Below are 23,549 nucleotides of genomic sequence, written 5' to 3' on the forward strand. Positions count from 1 at the left end.
TAAAATATTGACAAACTGAAAACTTGACCTACTAAAATAATAAAGAATTTAAAACATTCCTATAACCATCCTCGGTAAATTAAGAATCGATGTGCGCAAAATGTCAAATTAATCAGTCCAGTAGTTCAGACGTGATGATGCGTCATATCTTGTACGTGTATAAAGCCTATTCTTTCCATTATTATATTATAGATAATAATTCTATTAATTCTCCTCGGTATAGTACCGACCAAATATTTGAAACATGTTGTCTATTTTTTAAAATTCCATTGAATATATTGATCGCCCACGTCAATAAGGGTCAGCTGTAGAGACTGGTTAGTAAGCTGGTTAGTAGGCGAGCGTAGTAAGCCTAGTATACATTAGTCAATTATTGTCAATATACAATATAGCCTGTGAATCAGGTATAATATCACAGAGAATGAAAGAGTTGAAAAGCATATTTTAATAGAATTTTTAGGCAGAAATCATGCTGATGTTGCGGAATTTTTCTATAGTTGAGATTAATAATAATTTATTATATTGTCATTCTCACTACCGTACATTGAACACTTCGGATACCATATATTCAGGACCATGATTTCGTGTTAGTTATAAATAAAGAAATAAATGTTAAATGTTCCCCTCAAAAAAACTGAAACTACTACAATAGATATAAAACATCTTTAGCTGCAGAGATGTGTCCACTGTTCAGAGGCTGAGCTATAACATTTTTTTCAAATAAAATTATCAAAAACAATATTTTCCTACTATGATTCAGTTCAGTCTAATCGAATCAGCCGTGTAGATAAGACGTTCATGCTGCTTTGCGATAACTTCCAAATCGTGCTCTGGACTGAAGTACGGTAGCCTGTTTTGAATCCGAATTTTTCAAAATGCATGTTCTTGTTCAGTAATTGACTATAGTCTATTACCGGTGGCGCATGTACGTAGCAGCAATCTTGGCCCACGGAAATTATAAATTGTTCCAGTCTTCAAGCTATCGTTCCACATGTGAGCCTTTATTGTAGGTATCGGAGGACTACGAGCGATTCAGTTAATATTGATTTCCTGTAATAAGGTAATGATTTTATTGTTTTATTCAGTAGGTGTAATCATTCCATTCTTGTTCTTGTATATAAATGATAACATTATTTCGAATAGGCAGAGAATTTTTATATGAAATGTATTCTAGTTAAAGCATGCTTATCTTCTCCATAATTTTAGTTATAAATTTTCTTATTGTGTTTTATTCATGTCCTTCAGTTCAATATCTGAATGAACGTAAACGAAAAACGATCACTTACATTCATTGAAAGATACATTTTTCAAAACTGATCATGTAAATGAGAATAATATCTTTCTTCACCCTAATCTACTGTTATATTAAGTATGCGGCAAAATTTTAAAAACCTCGAATTAAATCCCCAGTTAGCTTTATTGTATGGATCAGTTATAATGGAGTTAGTTTGTACAATATCCCGAACTTTAATACTTTTTCTCACTGCAATAACTCTTAGGCTAGGCACACACCAGTTAGTCAAGACAAGACAAGACATGATCAGACACAATACTTGACATAGTTGCTTATGAAGACATGTCTAATTGCAATGACTAATCAGTGTCAAGTATTGTGTCTGATCATGTCTTGTCTTGTCTTGACTAAATGGTGTGTGCCTAGCCTTAGATCGGGAGGTCGGAGGTGTGATGTTCTTCACATCTCTGTATGTGCTACTATATAGAAATAGAAGCTGCTATAGCATGGAAACCTCTTTGGATGTCCTTGGTCCTTATCCATAAGTCCTTGGATGATAAAAATATATCAATAATTATAATAGAAAGAAAGGAAACGCTCTATTTATATCGTGATCTAGCACTAAGAAACCAGGCTATTAAAATAATTTATATGATAAACTAAAGATTAAAAATGATTGTCTTTTTTCTTTAGGACTACTTTTAATATGTAAATAAAAATATTAATATATTAAAATATGAATATTAAAATATTTTCAAGACTTGAAAATTGGCATTAATGTCCAAAACATGTTGTGACAAAATAATTTAAAAAGTTACTGAGATTTATATTTTTATTTATATTTAAAAATGATTATATAAGAAATGCTAAATTGAAATGGAATAGGAATCCTCCAGTACCCTTTTCTATGTTTTTAATATTCATATTAACACTAATGTTTTTATGTACATAACATAATTATTTCAACACAACATTATTTACACTTGAAAATGGCAAACATGTCAAAAGCATGTTGTAAATTGATAACACATAAAAAGGGTACTTGAGGATTTTCATTCAATTTCAATATATAGTAGCCCTATAAGAAAATTGTTTTTAGAAACGCTATCATTTTTATTATTTTCGTAGTGCTGATAAAGTCCCGGCAAACCATTGCAGAATCATGAACATATAATCTAACTGGCAAATACCGAAATAAAGATTTCGATAAAGTTGTGTTGGAAATGGTAGTATTGATTAGGCCTACGAACCACAGTCGCGTACAGTAGCTGATACAGTTGAAATGTTGTTTATCTCTTGAATGACAGCCTGGTGCCTGGTACCATTCCTTTTGCTCGCGTGGTGCTCTATTATCATCAGTAGTGTTTTCGCTTCACGTATTGTAATAATTTTTTATGAGTGTATAGTATATTGTTCATATAGGAGGCGTGTTGGGAATCGTTTTTGTCATGAGAATAGATAGGTAGTCAATTACTGTAATCAGACCCGAAAGTCGCGTCTAACTTGTTTGTTTGTTACACAAATTATAAATAAGTTTGTTCATTAACAAATATGTTTGTTAATCACAAACATATTTTGGATAGGCAATTTATCAATATATTATATTATTTTTGAAAAGCCGGGAAAGGGAAACTGCTTGGCATTATATTATTTATTGCAATATATTCCATCTCTTGGGATTATCTCTAAAATTATGCAAGAATTAATTAACCCAAACTATTTCGATTAAACCAATAGGTTTAATGATTTTGACCTTATTTATTTTTTATTATTATTCATCAAAATGATTGGGGAAGGACCAACCGGTCTTATCAATGATATAAATACAGGAAAGAGCCCTTCCTTACTCAATTGCGCATGTTTTTTCTTTTCAGATTCTCTTGAACAAATAATACAGTGGAAATTAATATTCTGTTCTACCTAAATCCACAATTTATTGAAAAAAAATTAAAAGAAAATCGTGAATAAAATCTGAAGAAAAAAGGTAAGAATCATATAAGTTAATGTTTGTCAAAAAAATTACACAACTATCAATCTTTATATTAAACAAATTAAAAATATTAATAAAAATATATATTAATAAATTGCATTAAAAACTTTCAATACAGAGGAAAAATTTCACTCCATAGTTTGAGCTGTCAATGATGTAGAAATACAGCATCAAATATCTCTCTACACCCTTTGAAAGTGTCCTAGGTTGATGTAGGACATGTTAAATCTTTTATAAAATAAAAGAAACTGAATCAAGCTAATTACCAAGTAATTTATTTATAATCAGTATACATTGTCTTAGAACACAAACAGTTCCGTGTCTACTCTGGCTAACCAACCCGTTCTATTAGTGTTATCATAATATAGTAGCCCTATCTATAGAATTCTAAGTATAGTTATTATCTACATCATAAAATTTATCCGACAATTTTGTATGAATTAGGCTGTCACACACACATCGATTTTTTGCCGTCCTTATAAATTCTATTAGATTGAACAGATGATGTTTGTCAAGTTTTGTTTAAACTGATAGAATTCATAAGGACGGCAAAAAATCGCACGTCCAAAAATCGATGTGTGTGTAACTGGCTTAATAGAAGAACCAACACAACATACATCTAGATCGATTTCATTAATCCATTCTCCAATCTAGAGAACATATAGTCATCTCGGTCAGAGAGCACTTCAAAGTATGTTTATAGGATAGAATATGTATTTACTTCAGTTATACACAAAACTGGCTTTATGTGTAATGAAATACAGATGCACTTTTGAGTGACTTCAATTGTCAAAATAAAATTTGGTTATCATTCTTATCAAGTATCTTTCCAATTTGATAGACAAAGATACCATTTGTAAACGTATCATCTATTCTGTTCAAACTCACTAAATAAATTCTATCATTCTGATTTTATCTTGTAGCTTGTAGTGAATGAAACAATATTATCATGATAAAAGAATAAACAAAAATGAGATGATTTGTAAAGATTAGGCCAGGGCTCTCCAACCTACGGCCCGCGGATGGATTTTGTCCGGCCAGTCAAGAGTTATTGCAACAGATTTTTTAAAATATATTTACACAAAGGTAACCTACTTCCATTTTACAGTTCTCTCCCAGAAAAAGACTTTAAAAACATAAAAAACCATGCTGAAGCTATGTTTTCTCTTTTTGTATCTCCCTACAAGTAATCAAGTATTAGCAGACATTTTCAAAAATGAAGTTTGTTAAATCCAAATACAAATCTTCCTTATCAGATGAACATTTGAAATAAATTTTAATGATTGGATCCACAAAGTTTGATCCTAAATGGGCGGACATATTGAGTGGAAAACAAATGTAATATTCTCACTAAAAATAAGTATTCTCTTTTAGCTTGGTAACTTTTTGTAAATTCGTGTATTGTCAAGTTGGTCTTATTACTATTGAAAGAGTTATCATATTTTGTTTAACTTGCTAAACTCATGCATTCTCAAGTTTTCTTATGACCTTTTTACACTCAATAAATTTGATTTTGTATTGAAATGTAATGAATTGGTTTGTTCCCTCCTGTGTTTTAATTAAACCTACTTAAAACTCCTCATATTATTTTAATGGAAATATAATAATTTTACACCCCTCAAAACCCCCGTCGTTTGTGGCCCAAAAGTCAAATTCCACGTACATCCTTTTTATTGGCCCTCTAAGCCTCCCTAGAATTAACAATGTGGCCCTTGGATGGAAAAGGTTTGAGACCCCTGGATTAGGCTATGTAAATTTTGTTGGGAAAATAATTCATAATTTATCTTTTTCAGATCTCAGAATAGGAAAATACGAAAATGTATTTTGTTTCTCTGGCCACATTACATCGTCATGATTGATTAATTTGAAATAGTCATTTTATGAATGAATAACTAATGCTTGGTGAGTACCATTTACAGTATAATTATTATCTGAAGATTCTCGTTATATGTTGAAATTTATATTAAAATTACCTTGTGAAATCTAGATTATGATAATATCAGACCCAGTAATATATATATAATAATATCAGACCCCTGATAATATCAGCATACAACAGTACTATGTTGACAATTCTTCAAAGTATCTTACACTTTTTTCATGTTTGAAAAATAAAAGTGAGAATTCATTTTTATCATTTTTCCATTAAAAGTTTCCAATCATTCTTCCTACTGGTTTTGTGAAAAAATGAGTATGCTTATTATTTGTGAGACTTGAGACTTGTGAATTTATGTTTTATCAGAAAATAATAATCAGTGATTAAAAAGTAAAGTACAAACAAAAATAGTGTAGTAAATATATTTTCCTGGATGAAAAATTATACTGTAGCCATTATAAAATGCAACGGATCGGACACATAATCAATTCGATATGTGTTTATTCATTGTTGTTTAAAAACAATTTTCAAATAACTATCTGAATTCTCATGTAAGAATTATTTCAAATAGATGATTGCTGACCTAAAAATTCATTTCTAACTTTTCAGATCTTCCATGCACTTTGACTCGAGAGCCCTGCTCTTTTACTCATATTCTTATTCATTATCCCAACTCAACGCAATACCGTGTTTTTTGAGATTCATACATCAAGCCGGTTTCCGCTGTTCCTTGTTTGTTTTCGAGACTTGATTAAAGATTTAAAGTCAGCTGTCTGGTGAGTGGTCTTCTTTTTTTTTTACTTAAATTAGAGCATAGTTCTGGTCACGGGGTCTTCCACCTTTTAGCTGCAAGCAACGTTCTAGGATGCTTTGGGTGATTTTTTAGCTTATTATTAAACATTTCCGCACAAGCTTATGACTTATCAAAGTAATGAAATTTAATTGCAGTCGTCTCTTTTATTCCAATCTCAACTGAGGGTTCTAGAAAATATTACAATCGAAATCAACAATGGAAAGTTACTTTAGTACTGTGTAGTTGAGCTTTCAATTCTTATTAATCAACTTATTAATTTAATTCTTATTCATTGAAATTTTGTATTAGTCATCTATATATTGTTGACATTATATATAGTGTGGCTAATGTATAATTAATACAGTTTATGATTAAATGACTTCAAACGTTAAAAAAAGGTTGTGATAATGTATAGAAAATAATTGTTCAAATTTTATACACGAAGATACCTTTCAATGAAAAGAAATAATGTATCTTGTTCTTCCTTACTTAAATCATGTTTTGCTTTTGTCTTATAGCTCAAGTCAATGAAATAATATTCTCATGAATGGAGAATAATGAACATTATATAATGATAAAATATCAAGTGTTATTGTGTGTGTTCTCATTTATTAAATTCTCATTTATTATTTCCAGATCTTCCGTGATATCTGAATGGATTGAGAAATAATTACCTTCACCTCTTGTATCAGTTACTTATAAGATACAACCATCACAGTACGCTCTTCAAAAATACTAAGAAGAAAAATGTTTCTGATACTACAAAATCATCATTTTAAAGAATGGTGAGTTCATTTGAAGTAGTTTTCTTTTCCAAAAACTGAATACATGGATAAACTGAATACATGTATCAGTAATAATATATAATGTAATACATGTCACCACTACACCTTTTATCAATCTTCATCTAAGTGGAGGTGCATATCCATAGATCTAAAAAAATGTACAGCTTTTCTGATCAATGACAGAGTCTCTCTCTAATAATTATCCTTATCCTTCTACTCTCAACCGGTGATCGTATGGTATGTTTTTGTTTTACTTTTTGATTAGCTGTCAGGTACAGTGTTCTGAAGGGATATTTGGCCTATAGTCCTATCTTGGGAGGTGAAAAGTTCACGGCAAGTAAGTTGCGCCAGTGACATGATAACTCACACAAAAATATACAGACTTATCATCTTATTGGTCATTTGTTACAGTAATTTTGTAAAATAAATTTAGTCTTTTGTCAAGACCTAGAGATCCAGTCTATAGAGAGACTACCCGATTGGGGTTTTATTTTTACATAAACTTCGAGTCTCAAATTGAATAAATTTCAAATTCATTTATTTTGCCATAAAATAATACAGATTGATAAAATAAATATTCTAACTTACAAAATGGCTATACCATTTGTTTCTATTATTAAATTAGAATTAATGAAAATAAAATAAGCCCATAACCATCTTTGGTAGATTCAGAATATTTATGCAAAATTTGAAGTTAATCAGTTTGGTATTTTAGAACTGATGATGCATCAAACATGTATTTCCCATCACGTAAATGTTAATTTAAACTCTTTATTCTATTAATAATCAATACGGTAGTTTATTTTCATTAGGAATAGAATGGGATATTACCGATACTCTAAACTCATACAATTTCTAAATCGAATCTGTAAATATGGTAACAATTTCTGCTTCGGTGGATTTTTTTTATCTATATATTGTCCTCATTTAACGTGTGGATTGATATCCATGTAATGATATTTTCAGATCTTCCTTGCACTTGTGGAAGTAAATGCTTGGAAAGGTAATCTTCTCCCCGAGTATTGTGCAAAGAACCTTGATTCAACATCTTACTGTCACCTGTCAACTCTAAAACTTTACTCCTTCAATCTGCTGATTGTCTACTTTTCTTCAATATTATTCCACACGCTCCAGTCACGTCACAAGAACTTCTGGCTGCTGGTGAGTAGTGAAATAGAAACTACTCTTTAGCAATCATCTCTACAAACTGCTATCAATCTTCACGACGTCATTCTTCATCTTCGAGAACATCAGCGAAAAACTTTTTTGTAATAGGCCTACTTATATTATTAGTTATAAACTGCCTAACGAGATGGGTGAAAATTATCGACGGTTTTCACTATAGTAATGCAATGAATGAAATTAATTATAGTTATATTTATTTCATCACTTGAGAATGGCTTAATTGTACTGGTGCCGACTCCATATAAGGTCTGAATCGGCTGGATCCAAAAAATATGGGGGGCGGAGTCAACCTAAAATTTTGACCAATTACTGGAAACCGGAAATAGCATTTCAACCTATCTACTAATACTGTATCTATTAAAAGTTAAACGTATAGTTGATTGGTTTACTGTTAATTATAACACTTTTAGTGTCATTTGCAAAGTGCCAGTTTGAACGGAATATTAAACCACTACCGGCTGAACAAATTCAGTTGAAGCTTAATAATATTAATATCAAACCACCAGCTGATGAAAATCAGCTAAAATCTTTCACTGTGACGACCCTTAATGTTTTTATAACAGAAAAATTACAATGAGCCGTCTTCACTCAGTTGAATGGATACTTCAAGAGAAAATCCTTAAAACAAATTTTCTATGCTCATTAGAAAGTTTTAATCCTATTTTAGTGAAAATTCAATTGTTAATCAGCATTAATGACTGTCGATTCTCTAAAACCAACAACAATTCATATAATTACAATACCAATTTAAAATTCCGACTACACCCAACTGCCTCTCAAACCAAGTTTTCGTTTATGGTAAAATTAATTTTAAAATTCTTAAATTACAAAATTTTCCGGTGGGAGGACCCGTGGGCTCTCCTTATTAGACTATATCAAAATATGTTCCAACCTCTTATTTTTCTGATAGCCATTTTTACTTTGCTCGCCCTACCTACTACCATAGATAAGTTCTTTTGAAAAAAAATCAAGGTACCCCAATTTCTAGTTTTCTATACGTTTACATAATGTCCCTGAGTCCAAGAACATGATTTTTGGGTGTTGTTCTCTGTGTGCGTGCGTGTGTGTGTGTGTCTGTGAACACAATAACTCAATTCATAATTAACTGATTGACTTGAAATTTTCCTTACGTTCCCCAGCGTTTTTCATGCGTTTCATCGGATTTTGAAAGAACTAATTAAGAGAAAATGTACCAATTCAGTACATATAGGCTCAGCTAAGGTGTACAATATTGTATAAGGTGTTGTTGCTGAACGACTTGAAAATTACGCGAAAGACACACCCAAATTTGGTGCTTTCCAGCGTTAATCAGCTACGTTTTTTTTCAACTTTACCCAGCTTGTTCGAGAAAAAATGAACAGAACACTTTTAGATGGGCATATGTTGGAACAAAGGTTCTACAGAGGTTCAGTTAGTCTAGAAAGATTGTGTAAGAGAGCTTCTGCCAAAGGGTTTTCAGGGATGAGTGAGCTTATGTCTAACTCAATAAAGTTTACACAATTTCTGTTTGGGTAATGGCGGTGCTACTTTTGCTTCCTTCTACAGTTTTTCAATGCATTCTCCTAGATTTTTAAAGTAGAGTGTAATGTATGTTTTGTAAGTTCGGTACATATTCGGTACTTTGTTTCAAAGAAATGCAATAATTATCACATCTTAATCACTTCAAGTAGGAAACTATATTCATAATCAAAATGAACAGATATTTTTTCAATCCTGTTGAAATTGTTTCAATGGATATAGGAAACGTTCATATTCGGTACAGAGGCTCAGCTAGCGTCTAAAAACTTTTTATAGTAGGAGCTTCATAAGTTCGCTAGCATTACATCCAGAATCGGCGTATTCCTGCGTGGTCTCAGTCAACTTTGGTGATTAATTTAGCCTAAAAGTCTGTATTTGACGGGAGGAAGCAAGCTCAAATGAAGATTTCAGGCGAGCGAAGCGAGTCTCCTGTTCTCATTTCTGGATGATTTCGGGGGTCCAGACGAATAAGGCGAGCAAAGCGAGCCTACCGGCAAGTGATGCATAAATTTAATGTATGTCTATACATGCGTTAATTTGCGTAGAGAAATATAAAATTTGATAAATCCAGGATGAGTATTTTTTTAAAATGCGCTTGAAAAACCACGTGGATTTTTCGTAAATGATAAGTAAATTACATGTCTATAGTCTACACACAAATAGTTTATGTGGTATTCACATAAATACGATTGCAATACCAGGTTAATATACATTACATTTTATAAAACCACTTCACTTATATGGGCTACTTTATTGAAATTAATAAAAATAACAGTATAAAAACATGAAGTACCCTTTGTATTTATTAAGAACATGGATGCATAAATTATTTCTCCCAAAAATTAAACATTTAAAACATTTTAAAACTTCAAAACATTTCAACAACTAGTTTCGGCCTATTTTGGCCATTTTCAAGTTTAAATATATTAGTCCGGAACTAGTTATTGAAATGTTTTTAAAGTTTTAAAATGTTTTAAATAAAAAGGGTACCTACTTCATGTTTTATATTGTTTTTATTAACATACATTTTATAAGATTGGGAAATTTGATGTTCATACACACGTATAATGTTTGCAGTGTTTACATCATCTTCAAATTATTTGATTGGTTGCAGAATTTTGTTGATGCATTCGTTTTGGGTGTTTAGGAGTTTGGTGGAGTATTCATAAAGGAAAAGACTGTTTTTTAATGATATTAATATTTATTGACAACTCATTTATTGTCATTGAGCTTATGAGCGCATATTGACTTGTGATTATACAGAGAGTGCTTCGAGAGGATCAGTCAAACATCTTAGTATGGTCCTGTCGTACATTACATCACATACTAGTGGAAAAGCTTCATATTGGATAGGCTATAATACTGGAAATGCTCTGTTCAAGATAACTATGACGGTAGATTGTATAAATCTTCCACCAAGTCTACAATACAATATTTTTTCAATAACGATAATGATTTTCAGGATTTGGAATGTAAAATAAATAATAAAGTTCTAATGTTCTAGATTATAATATAGACAGGATGGTAGGAACTGAATATTAAACTGAGGGAATTGCTAAAAAAAGTTACCGTGAATGAAATATAATTTAATAAGATATCTCTAGGAAATTTGAAAATAATAGAATAGAATATTTTATTTTGCCAAATACAAGATACATAAGACAAAATGTAAATTATAATAAATCTTTGGCACAGACAGCAAAGTCAGACTTGTGCGCTAACTCTGAGTTCGTAAAGATAACAGTACAAAGTAAAAGAATACTGAAACATGAAAAAACAACAAAACAAGATAAATGAAAATAAAAATTAGCATACTAATATAGTAATTCTAATAAATAACAATGATAACGAATATAAAAGATAACTATACAACATGCAAAGTAGCTTTAACATTGAAAATACTAAATTAACTTATTATGAGAAAATATATTTATTAAAATTATTCCTTTCCAAATCATAATAATATGAGTTGCGCTTGAATTATAAATGAATAGATATGCAAAAATAAAAAAAAAAATTGATACTAGTTAATAGCAAAATATTTTATATATTTTGTTCGTGAGTGGTATGAAGGAGGAACAGAGATTGAAACAAATAATAGAGGGAGACAGAGTGATGATAGCCAGGTCCTGCATGCGACACCAGAATGGGGCAGCAGGGTGGCTGATGATTGACAGGTCCCTATTGTCTATGGCACTGAGTCACCTTTTTCTGTTTACATCTCTAGGGTCTTCTAGAAAGAACTGGCTACTTCTGGATTGTTTATTGTGTGAATAATAGGGAAGAAGCCTCCACTCTTCTGGATTAAAAACGTTGGGGTATATATAGAGGGATCGCTCGCCGAGTCATTTTTCTAATGTTGATGAACAAAAATGTAATGTTGTTGAAACAATGGTACTGTTATGGAATCAACACATGTTCGTGAGTGGTATGAAGGAGGAACAGAGATGGAAACAAATAGAGGGAGACAGAGTGATGAGAGCCAGGTCCTGCAGAGCCGGTATAGCATTATATCTTGTCCTGAAATATCTTGGTAGGGTAGTCAAACCAGTTTTTTTTACTACTATGTCACAGAGTCCAAGTCTCAACGTCTCTACGTCACTGAAATATTCTAAATAACTTCAATTTGATTAGTATAAGTATTCTAAACCTATTACCTCTGATTTAATATTTCTATTAGAGTGTGAATTTTGTTGCTCACCACCAGTTATCAGCAGTTATCTACAGTAACCGGTAGCCATCATGACATTTTGTTGGTGTCACTTCTCTCTGCTCATCTCTAATCTGCTCATACACAAGTACAATCATTTGCAATGCTGCTCAACGTCCCAGTTCCATAAAATCCATTTCTCAGGAAATGTCAAGTCGGCCTCGCATATTGTTGGGTTTGAGGGCTTGTGCGTGTGTGGGTAGCCGCTGAACAATAAACTGTCAATGTAGTGGTGGGGACATAATATTTCAGTGACGTAGAGACGTTGAGACTTGGACTCTGTGACATAGTAGTAAAAAAAACTGGTTTGACTACCCTACCAAGATATTGTAGGGTATTAGGGTATTAGTAGTATGGAAAGATACCTAGGAGTCAAACCAGTTTTTTTTACTACTATGTCACAGAGTCCAAGTCTCAACGTCTCTACGTCACTGAAATATTATGTCCCCACCACTACATTGACAGTTTATTGTTCAGCGGCTACCCACACACGCACAAGCCCTCAAACCCAACAATATGCGAGGCCGACTTGACATTTCCTGAGAAATGGATTTTATGGAACTGGGACGTTGAGCAGCATTGCAAATGATTGTACTTGTGTATGAGCAGATTAGAGATGAGCAGAGAGAAGTGACACCAACAAAATGTCATGATGGCTACCGGTTACTGTTGATAACTGCTGATAACTGCTGATAACTGCTGGTGGTGAGCAACAAAATTCACACTCTAATAGAAATATTAAATCAGAGGTAATAGGTTTAGAATACTTATACTAATCAAATTGAAGTTATTTAACAATAGAGAACAGAATAATAAAGGCTACAGTTAAAATGCACTAGGCCTATGTAGCTTTTGCTGTTGATTTGAGTTGCAAGAATGAACTGAAGTAGCTTACTAAGTGGAACAACCTGAACACTGAACACTGATGTTCTCATAGTTATACCTACCCTACCTAACGTACCCCAGCTAACCTACCCTACCTAACCTGCCTTACAGTTCAAATTCCACAGATAGATGCCTGATTGGAGGTAGTTGTAGGGATTGCTCTTCTTTTACATCATAATGATAAATTTACAGAAAAGAAAGAAAATTTACCTTTGAACGTAAATGAAGATGCATATTATAAGATGCACTTTCATCCTCAATTTTTATCTGGAGCTCATGGTCATTGTCAAGACATTGTATTGCTTCTAAAGACACATGGAATATTTTTCTTAACTTATACTCATCACATCGTTTGCATGTATCCTTGTTTGGGGCATGAAAGCATAAATTGTATAATGAGTTGAAAATAAGTCCGTGATATCTCAAACTTGAGTATCCAACTGGAAATTCATGGCCAGAAAGGCTGTTAGTTGTTTGCTTCCAAATGGAATCTCAAAAACGAAATGGCTATTTGCTGTGTGATTCCACATGGAATCTCATGGCAGTCAATTCATCTCTCTACATTATTTGAGTTTGCTTATCTTTTTGAAGAGAAGCTGAAACTACTTTTTTGCCCCACTTGGATGTAATGAGCTGGTTTACGTGCCTCATATGGAGGCCAAAAGTGATTGTTTTCTGACCAGGCCGGTAAAATTTTTACGGCCCTAGGGCTGTAAAATAACCTTGAAGTCAGCTGATTCTGATTTGATGTGAACGTGTTTACAAAATAGTTTATGAAACGAAATAAGGTTATGCTTCTAGAATTGAATAAAGTTTTTGCAATAAGATACTATCATTTTATTTGGATGAATGAAATACAAATGAGATATTATAAACTATTCAAATTCAATTTTCAGAGTATAATAGAATCTAACCTCAAACCTCCTAGTACAGCGTTTATCACGGAACATGGTGGATAAACGGAATCATTTTATGCTTCTAGAATTCAATAAAGTATTCTGTAATAATATACTATCATTTTATTTGGATGAATAAAATACAGATAAGATATATATTATAAACTATTCAAATAATTCGATTTTCAGAGTAGGATAGAACTTCTAACCTAAACTTCCGTTGACATTCAGATTGGCCAAATTTCAAGTGTGCTGAAACAGCTGATCAAAAACTTTTCATTATTTGTGTTTATCATTCAATAATTAAAACATTTATAATAATATCATCTTATTGTCATTTGGAAGAATAAAAAGTATAAACTCAACCTCTTACATAATTTAACATAATCTTTTAGGTTATTTAGACAGATCAGAATAAAAAATAAAAATACTTGGACAATTTCTTGATATTCAGATTACCTCAGATTTGCTAGAGCTATGATATTCCACTTTTGCTTTCGGAAGTGCTTATAATAGACAAATATTCTCATATATATATATATTGTTTATTTTTCTGTGTGGCGAAAAATAACGTTCTCACCATGGGCAAAAATGTTTTTCCGGCTCTCAATCTTTTCTAGTCCTCGGCCTACGGCCTCGGACTTGAAAACCGATTTCGAGCCAGAAAAGTCTCATTTTCGGCCCTAGGTGCGAAATATACTATTATATCATCCCTTTACATTTCAAATATTTTTCAGTAAGTGTTATGTGGGTGATATCGCCCGCTGTGAACCCAGCCTTGAATAATCCGCTGATATCGCCCCAATGTGAACCCCGCCTAAAAGATGGCCAAATGTGAATCCCACTTATGGTTCCGGTGATGCTGTATTGCCCAATGCCCTTCCATGTTCTCCACTGCTTTCTTGTGATTGGTCCAAATCACAGCTTCCGCTCACACTTTGGATGGGCTCCTTATCAAGTTTTCCAACCTCCGATTTGTCAGCCATCATATTGCGACATCTGTAAATGGAAAAAAATTGATTAAGTTTGGTGTAGATAGAATAAAACTTATTTATAATTGGAATCAGTGATTTTCTATTACATTTTTTAAACCAACTTGTAGGACTGCACACTGCAATGATGATTCAATGATTTCAGTTTAAAGCTCAGTTTTTGTGTTGTCTCACCACACATCTTGTTATCAGATTTCCGGTACCTGGCATCTTGTTTGAAAGGAACCGCTGATTCGTGCTCTCTTGGCCTTAAATAAGACAAGCTATTGGTTGTTTGAGTTTCCATAGGTTTAGTTCTCAGTCCGAGACATCCAGGCTGTTTCACTTTGTCGACAGCATCAATGGGTTTTGGAATGTAGTCATGTCGGTTAGTTGTCATATCCTGGAGAGGTCCTTCGACCATCAGGCAGTGATCTCTAGGGTAGATCTTTGGCTGGCGGTGTTACCCTTTCTAAACTCTGTAGCTCATGTTGAATGTGGTATCAGAGCTGAAGTCTCCAGCTGTGACAATGCTACCTTTTGGAAGACATGGCTTTCCTTTGCTACTCAGAATAGCATTCGGATCGAATTTCATAAACGAATTTTTGTAAATTGTGTCATTAGATACTGGTGTCATATTGCCTGCATACACCAATTTTGGTTTAAATGAGGCAGGAATTTCAGGTTGAAGGTATCTCACTCCTTTTTTTTGGGAGGTTTATCTACCTCCACTATTACTTCCATGTTATAGACAATAATTTATCCTGTACATATAAAGACCCATTACATTTTTGCTTCATTCAATCTTATCAGAATTTCAGACTGAAGTCAGCGCCCAATTTTTCAATAATTGATATGACTCGTTCAGAAGGAGTCTGACCAAACACTAAAGCAAAAGGCATTGTTTGAAATCTGCCTACTCCAGTCTGCCTTGTAAAGTTCTAACAAGCCATCCAAATCCTTTTTTTCAATTCGTCACCATTACGGCCACAGCTCTTTCTCATTATCATGGTGCATTTTTGGTTTGCTTCACCGGTTTTTTGGCCAATGTTGGCTTATGGAATTGGTTTGTACATGGATCAAATTGCCCAAGAATTTTCGTTGCATCTATGACCTTATCATATCCTTGGGGATTGAATATAGATTCAATCCCTTCTACCTCGTGATTCCTGAAGTTTCAATCCAATTGTGATTACATTCTCATTCAATTTTTGGAAGCAATCCGTAATTGAAACCTTCTCTATTGTCACATCAGGTTAGAATTTTCAACAAATTTTAGGGTTCTATCTTGAGAGACCCTTTTCCTCAGAATTTTGTCCAACAATAAATTACAAGCTCTTGTTCCGGCCTTCATAAATTGCACAAATATGACTAACATTAATTGCTCCGAAGCCATCAAGGGGATTTATTTCAACAGCTAACATGGATTCATGCATAGGGTTGTTCTGAAATTGTGGATCTTCTAATATTTGATATTCATATCAAAACTTGATATCCATACAGGGATATTATCAAAACATAATATTGATATCCCCAATATCAAATAATGAGCTATGTAATAATAATAATAATGGAATAATTCTATCTGGAGAACTATAAACCTAGTTAAAAAAAAATACTGTTCCAAAATGAATTTAGAAGGCATTGTTATTGCAGTAACAAATTAACAGAGCCATTTTTATAAAGGGCCGATTTCCAAAAGCAAAGTAATACTTTACACAATCGCACATGTATTTCAAACACAAACAACAATAAATTTGACCCCACAATATAGTTTTTCCTCAAAGTTAGATGATTCCAATAATTGAAATTGAATTTTAAATTTTCATTTTCTCTAAACACGTTGTAACAGTTGAAACTCGGTCTATTGATGAATTGAATCACTTTGGCGTTCAACTATTGAGATTCTACTATGATCCTTGTTATTACACCGCGGTCTAATGCAGCCTTCGACGAGATCTCTCACAAATTTCTTGTGAAATTGTGATTCAGTAGCTTGAAGTCTGGGTCCATCCCGAATAGGATCATATCAGGCTGGACATATGGTACCGCTTTTGTTGGTCTTATGCTTATTATTGTCGGTCGTATCAAAGCATCCAGCATCCTTTTCACAATAGCAGCCTGAACAGGCAGTGTCTTTGACGAACTGTCCAGGTGGAAAGAAGCTATTGCCATAGATAGTCTCCACACACATTTTAGCTCTTGGGCTGGAATGGGATGGTTTTTTCTGCCAGGGAAAAACCTCTTTCTTTGGAGGCTCGAATGGTTTAAAGCTCAGTTTCTGTGTTGTCTCACCACACATCTCGTTATCAGACTTCCGGTACCTGGCATCTTGTTTGAAAGGAACCGCTGATTTGTGCTCTCTTGGCCATAAATAAGACAAGCTATTGGTTGTTCGACTTTCCATAGGTTTAGTTGACAGTCTGAGACATCCAGGCTGTTTCACTTTGTCGACAGCATCAATGGGTTTTGGCATGTAGTCATGTTATTTAGTTGTCATATCCTGGAGAGGTCCTTCCACCATCAGGCAGTGATCTCTAGGGTAGATCTTTGGCTGGCGGTGGTACCCTTTCCATTCTCTGTAGTTCATGTTGTATGTGGTATCAGAGCTGAAGTCTCCAGCTGTGACAATGCTACCTTTTGGAAGACATGGCTTTCCTTTGCTACTGCGGATAGCATTCGGATCGAATTTCATAAACGAATTTTTGTAAATTGTGTCATTAGATACTGGTGTGGTATTGCCTGCATACACCAATTTTGGTTTAAATGAGGCAGGATTTAGGTATCAGGATTTTAGGCAGGTTGAAGGTATCTCACTCCTTTTTTTCTGGGAGGTTTATCTACCTCCACTATTACTTCCATGTTATAGACAATAATTTATCCTGTACATATAAAGACCCATTACATTTTTGTTTCATTCAATCTTATCAGAATTTCAGACTGAAGTTAGCGCCCAATTTTTCAATAATTGATATGACTCGTTCAGAAGGAGTCTGACCAAACACTAAAGCAAAAGGCATTGTTTGAAATCTGCCTACTCCAGTCTGCCTTGTAAAGTTCTAACAAGCCATCCAAATCCTTTTTTTCAATTCGTCACCATTACGGCCACAGCTCTTTCTCATTATCATGGTGCATTTTTGGATTGCTTCACCGGTTTTTTGGCCAATGTTGGCTTATGGAATTGGTTTGTACATGGATCAAATTGCCCAAGAATTTTCATTGCATCTATGACCTTATCATATCCTTGGGGATTGAATATAGATTCAATCCCGTCTACCTCGTGATTCCTGAAGTTTCAATCCAATTGTGATTACATTCTCATTCAATTTTTGGAAGCAATCCGTAATTGAAACCTTCTCTATTGTCACATCAGGTTAGAATTTTCAACAAATTTTAGGGTTCTATCTTGAGAGACCCTTTTCCTCAGAATTTTGTCGAACAATAAATTACAAGCTCTTGTTCCGGCCTTCATAAATTGCACAAATATGACTAACATTAATTGCTCCCAAGCCATCAAGGGGATTTATTTCAACAGCTAACATGGATTCATGCATAGGGTTGTTCTGAAATTGTGAATCTTCTAATATTTGATATTCATGTCAAAACTTGATATCCATTCAGGGATATTATCGAAACATAATATTGATATCCCCATATGAAATAATGAGCTATGTAATAATAATAATAATGGAATAATTCTATCTGGAAAACTATAAACCTAGTTAAAAAAAATACTGTTCCAAAATGAATTTAGAAGGCATTGTTATTGCAGTAACAAATTAATAGAGCCATTTTTATAAAGGGCCGATATCCAAAAGCATAGTAATACTTTACACAATCGCACATGTATTTCAAACACAAACAACAATAAATTTGACCCCACAATATAGTTTTTCCTCAAAGTTAGATGATTCCAATAATTGAAATTGAATTTTAAATTTTCATTTTCTCTAAACACGTTGTAACAGTTGAAACTCGGTCTAATGATGAAATGAATTACTTTGGCGTTCAACTATTGAGACTTTTTTATGATCCTTGTTATTACACCGCGGTCTAATGCAGCCTTCGACGAGATCTCTCACAAATTTCTTGTGAAATTATGATTCAGTAGCTTGAAGTCTGGGTCCATCCCGAATAGGATCATATCAGGCCGGACATATGGTACCACTTTTGTTGGTCTTATGCTTATTATTGTCGGTCGTATCAAAGCATTCAGCATCCTCTACACAATAGCAGCCTGAACAGGCAGTGTCTTCGACGAACTGTCCAGGTGGAAAGAAGCTATTGCCATAGATAGTCTCCACACACATTTTAGCTCTTGGGCTGGAATGGGATGGTTTTTTCTGCCAGGGAAAAACCTCTTTCTTCGGAGGCTCGAATGGTTTAAAGCTCAGTTTCTGTGTTGTCTCACCACACATCTCGTTATCAGAATTCTGGTACCTGGCATCTGGTTTAAAAGGAACCGCTGATTCGTGCTCTCTTGGCCATAAATAAGACAAGCTATTGGTTGTTCGACTTTCCATAGGTTTAGTTGACAGTCCGAGACATCCAGGCTGTTTCACTTTGTCGACAGCATCAATGGGTTTTGGCATGTAGTCATAAAAAGATTGAAATTATGTTTAATCAGGCTTTCCACAAGTAGACGACTTATGTTAAGTACACAAACAAGTATTTCACTTTTTCTAAATTCGTATATTCGTAATTTCTTATTCTAAATAATCGCCACAAATATTAAAAATTCCACTCAAATCCACAATCAAAATTATACTCATGAATCATTATCATTTTAGCTTGAATTCATTTATATAAAAACAAATATAAGAAATAATAATGATTCGCTTTTTAATTTTTAATCCACAAGATGGAATGTTCAACTTTCCTAGTGCGCTCCCAAATTTTCATCTAAAAAATCCATATTATTTCATTTATAGTGCTAAATCCATGTATTTTGTGCAGATTGGGTTTCCATTTTTGGCAGTTCTGTTGAAGTGATCTGTCCAAATTTCAGCTGCCACTTCATCTGTCCACTTCTCACCCAATGGGGATTTTCGTCGTCATACATAATGTCCAGATTCATCTATAAAATGAACAAATAGGTGAATAAACAGATTTTACAAGTTTGACTTGATTATTTAACAGATTCATTTGTTTTAGGTGAAGAATGTTATAAGGAATATTACTGTTAAAGTAATTTGACCAGTCGCACATATGAATGAATCATATATCTATAATACAATAAAGATAAGAACTGGCTTATAGCCTACACGTAAGGTATAGGAAATTTACGAAATCACGTCTGAACTAGCAGAGCAGCTTTTAACATAAAATTAACAACCAATAACAATGAATAAACAACTCAGAAATTACAGGTTATTATGATACAAACACAATTTTAAACAGCGAAGAGTAGTTCTAACTATTAGTTTAGTTACATTTATTTTTTGTAAAGTTTTTTGTATTTTGTTTTTTTTTGGCAAATAAAATTATTCATAATTAATTCATATGAGTTAAATGTTGTCAAAATGCACTACATAATCAAGCAATGTTTGGCAGTATATCACAGGACAGGGATTTGAGATATGAATCTGATATAAAATACTTGAATGTGAGAAAAAAGATCAGAACATACAAAGGATTTTTCACTTTTTTTGGGAAGGCTTCTCCTATTTATGTAAAAAATAATGTAGGTAACCATTTTTCAACTTTATATTATTATTCACGACATGTTTCGACATAATGTCATGTCAGCTCAATCAGAAATAACATAATAAGACATGTATTGAATCACCCAGGAGGGCTGAGCAGCCTTTTCCTCCTCACCTCTGCTCACAAACTGCAACCAAATCAAATATTTAAGGTAACTGTAAGAGATTCACTTGAAATTGGCAAGTACCGTACAACTAGAAAAAACTCGACTAGCCAACTCAATGTTATTTGCAGAAGGTTGAATGCTTATCGACTGACATTCACTTCATCACGTTCTCAGTTGATTACGAATCAGCAGCCGGGTGGAATGGTTTCAGTTAGTCGAACCTCAAGTAGGTCTCTGTTCCTCAAGTTCTCGTTGCCTTCAAAATGTCCAGTTAATACAATACCATGTCCTCGTATAATAAATAACAGGAGTATATTACCATGCAATCAAGTATAATCAATAGTTTCTGATGGTTTGGAGCCAAACTAAATATGTTGGACAACTTATTCCTCGTGGTATTGCATAACCATTCCTCACGGTTAGAGATGATAGATTGATCAACAAAGCCATTCCCGGTGGTTCGGAGCCCACCTCAAACTGTAGGTCCACAAACCACACACCACTGCACATGTCCCGAGCTTATATGGGGCATCATCCATAGATGATGATGAATCATATGGGGGAATGAAATGATTTCAATGGACATGATTGAGAGGAAAGTGGAAACTATGAAAGGTTCGAGTGGTAGGATTTAAGGGCTAGGTGAGGAGTTAAGAATGTGGGATATAAAGGATTAAGGACCTAAAGGAACCCGGATTTTCGGTGGGGTTCTGCCACTCCAGCAACTTGAGTTGTTGGAAGAGAGAGATAGAGGTAGAGCGACACAGAGAGAGAGAGATAGAGAAAAAAGAGAGCTCACCAAACGTCTTCTTAGCCGCCAAAGATGACCTTGGTGGAGCAGGACACTGGAATTTTCCACACATTTTGATTTTTGACAAGAGTTTGCAACACGTATTCGCCACGCTGCACAAATACAAACATGCGACCGCAGAGTCCATCCACGGCATACGCATCCTTGTAAATCAGGGACTGGTATGTCATCAGCGAACCCTGCTGCTCACAAATACAACATACGACATTATTTCAACTGTAGCAATAAGAAAAGCCACTCAAATTTCTATTAATAATAATATTTAACTATTAGTTTAGTTACATGTTGCCAAAATGCACTACATAATCAAGCAATGTTTGGTAGTACAGGAGATATGAATCTGATATATAATACTTGAAGGTGAGGTAATACTTGCAGTATTAAATGCACTATTAATTGCTTGCAATGACGCATGCAATTAATAACTGAATGTAATATAGTATTTTCCAATGTTATTGTCTTTTTTCTTTAGGGTTACTTTCAATATAAATAAAAATATAAATCTCAGTACCCCTTTAAATGTTTTTGTCACAACATGTTTCGGACACTAATGCCATTTTCAAGTGATTCACTTGAGATTCATGTTGTGACAAAATAATTTACAAGGGTACTGAGATTTATATTTTCATTTATTTTGCATTGTATTCCAAGTATACATTGGATACAATGTATGCTAGGCACATTGGTATTTTCTCTCGACCTTTATCTGCTTCCAACTCGGGCTGACCTGATGTCAGTTGTCTTGAAGGAAGTTAGCATTTTTGATACACCAAACGCAACAGCAATTTGCCGTTTTCACATCGATATCTCGCTGACATGACATACAGACAGGATTTACTCTGATGTGCAGAATAAGAGGAGGCTGTGATTTATAACTGCGCGAGGTCTACTGTTCACAGAACTACTAACTAGTAAAAAACAGTTAAAAATGTTACTTTGATTTTTCAATTTTTACTTGAAGGAGTAATTTACTTGAAATTACTTTACTTAAAATTCCTGATTGAGCACTCACTTGTATGTATAGGTCGTCTATTCATGGGCCCGGGTTCACAAGCACTTTGTCAAATTTAACGGTGAAATGCTACTGTTAATGACGGTTGTCTTATGAGCAATTCGTTTGTGATAGTTGCAAACAACTAGTGTCAACCAATTAATGAACATTATTTCAGAATAATGTTTCAACTGACCGTCTGTGCTTCTATGGAGGCGCCCCCCACCTAGGATCCGTTGGGATGGGGGAGCGGGTTCCCCTTTCCCCACCACATTACAAGTAGTGGTGAGGAGCGTCGGGGCGACCCTTCCCCCACCCCGCCCAGGAGGGCTGAGCAGCCTTCTCCTCCTCGCCACTGCTCACAAACTGCAATCAAATCAAATATTTGAGGTAACTGTAAAAGATTCACTTAAAATTGGCATGTAACATACAATTGGTAAAAACTCACGGTTATTTGCAGAAGGTTGGATGATTATTGACCGACATTCACCTCACACAAAAAGCACAACAAAGTTTTTTTTTATTTTCACGATACTTTAAAGATGGATTTTATAGTTTGTATCACAAGTCTGACTCTGGTTTACACCTTCAATTTTACACTCAAAATGTTACCACGAAACCTCAAGTTATATTTTATAGTCTATGATTTCCAAAAAAAGTCATATCCTTTTTTCATTTTTTTCAGGAAACACAAAAAACTGTTATGAGTATTTAGGATTGGAATTTCAAGTTGTTTTTTTTTCATATAATAATGTCTTGAATCATAGATTACAAATCAATAAAGAGTTTTAGACTGTCTTGAGCAGAAAATAAATAATTTAATAATGAAGTGGATAAGGAAACATTTGGAACAGCTCATAGTGGATAAGAAGCAGTTTGGAAAATTCTAAAACACTTGAAATAATTTTGCATAATGTAATTGAAACACATTAAATATTGAAATAATGTATGACATAAATCGAGTAAGTTATATTTAAAGATAATAATATTTATATATTAATTTAGATTGAATGAACAGTAGAGAATGAAATCAATAAGAAAAAATAATTGTGGCGGAAATAATTAAACTCAAACAAACATACAATCATTGTC

General features: G+C 33.6%; 1 protein-coding gene, 1 long non-coding RNA gene and 1 pseudogene across 11 annotated transcripts in view; 1 reads left to right on the forward strand and 2 right to left on the reverse strand.

Moving 5' to 3' along the window:
- The window catches only part of LOC120354818, a 76,490-nt gene that overhangs the window by 4,865 nt on the left and 48,076 nt on the right, over window positions 1-23,549 (reverse strand). For 3 of the 10 annotated variants that reach the window (XR_005573219.1, XR_005573210.1, XR_005573218.1), the window contains exons 3-5: window positions 22,654-22,823; window positions 21,455-21,648; window positions 19,445-19,920 (exon numbers count right to left, since the gene is read on the reverse strand). The exons of 1 other annotated variant lie outside the window; for it this stretch is intronic. The gene's annotated coding sequence lies outside the window, so the exon portion shown is untranslated. Of the gene's footprint in view, window positions 1-19,443; window positions 19,921-21,454; window positions 21,649-22,478; window positions 22,824-23,549 lie in introns of those variants that run through there. 6 more of the 10 variants (XR_005573220.1, XR_005573212.1, XR_005573217.1 and 3 more) reach the window with 5 other exon arrangements.
- Window positions 756-13,542, forward strand: LOC111062824. The gene is made up of 6 exons (XR_005573221.1): window positions 756-1,060; window positions 3,109-3,218; window positions 5,018-5,126; window positions 5,710-5,876; window positions 6,530-6,678; window positions 7,645-13,542. It is a non-coding gene; the product is annotated as an uncharacterized LOC111062824 (long non-coding RNA).
- On the reverse strand, window positions 14,867-17,584 carry LOC111064135 (annotated as a pseudogene).

The sequence above is a fragment of the Nilaparvata lugens genome, chromosome X, assembly GCF_014356525.2.
Source record: "Nilaparvata lugens isolate BPH chromosome X, ASM1435652v1, whole genome shotgun sequence".
NCBI classification, from domain to species: domain Eukaryota; kingdom Metazoa; phylum Arthropoda; class Insecta; order Hemiptera; family Delphacidae; genus Nilaparvata; species Nilaparvata lugens.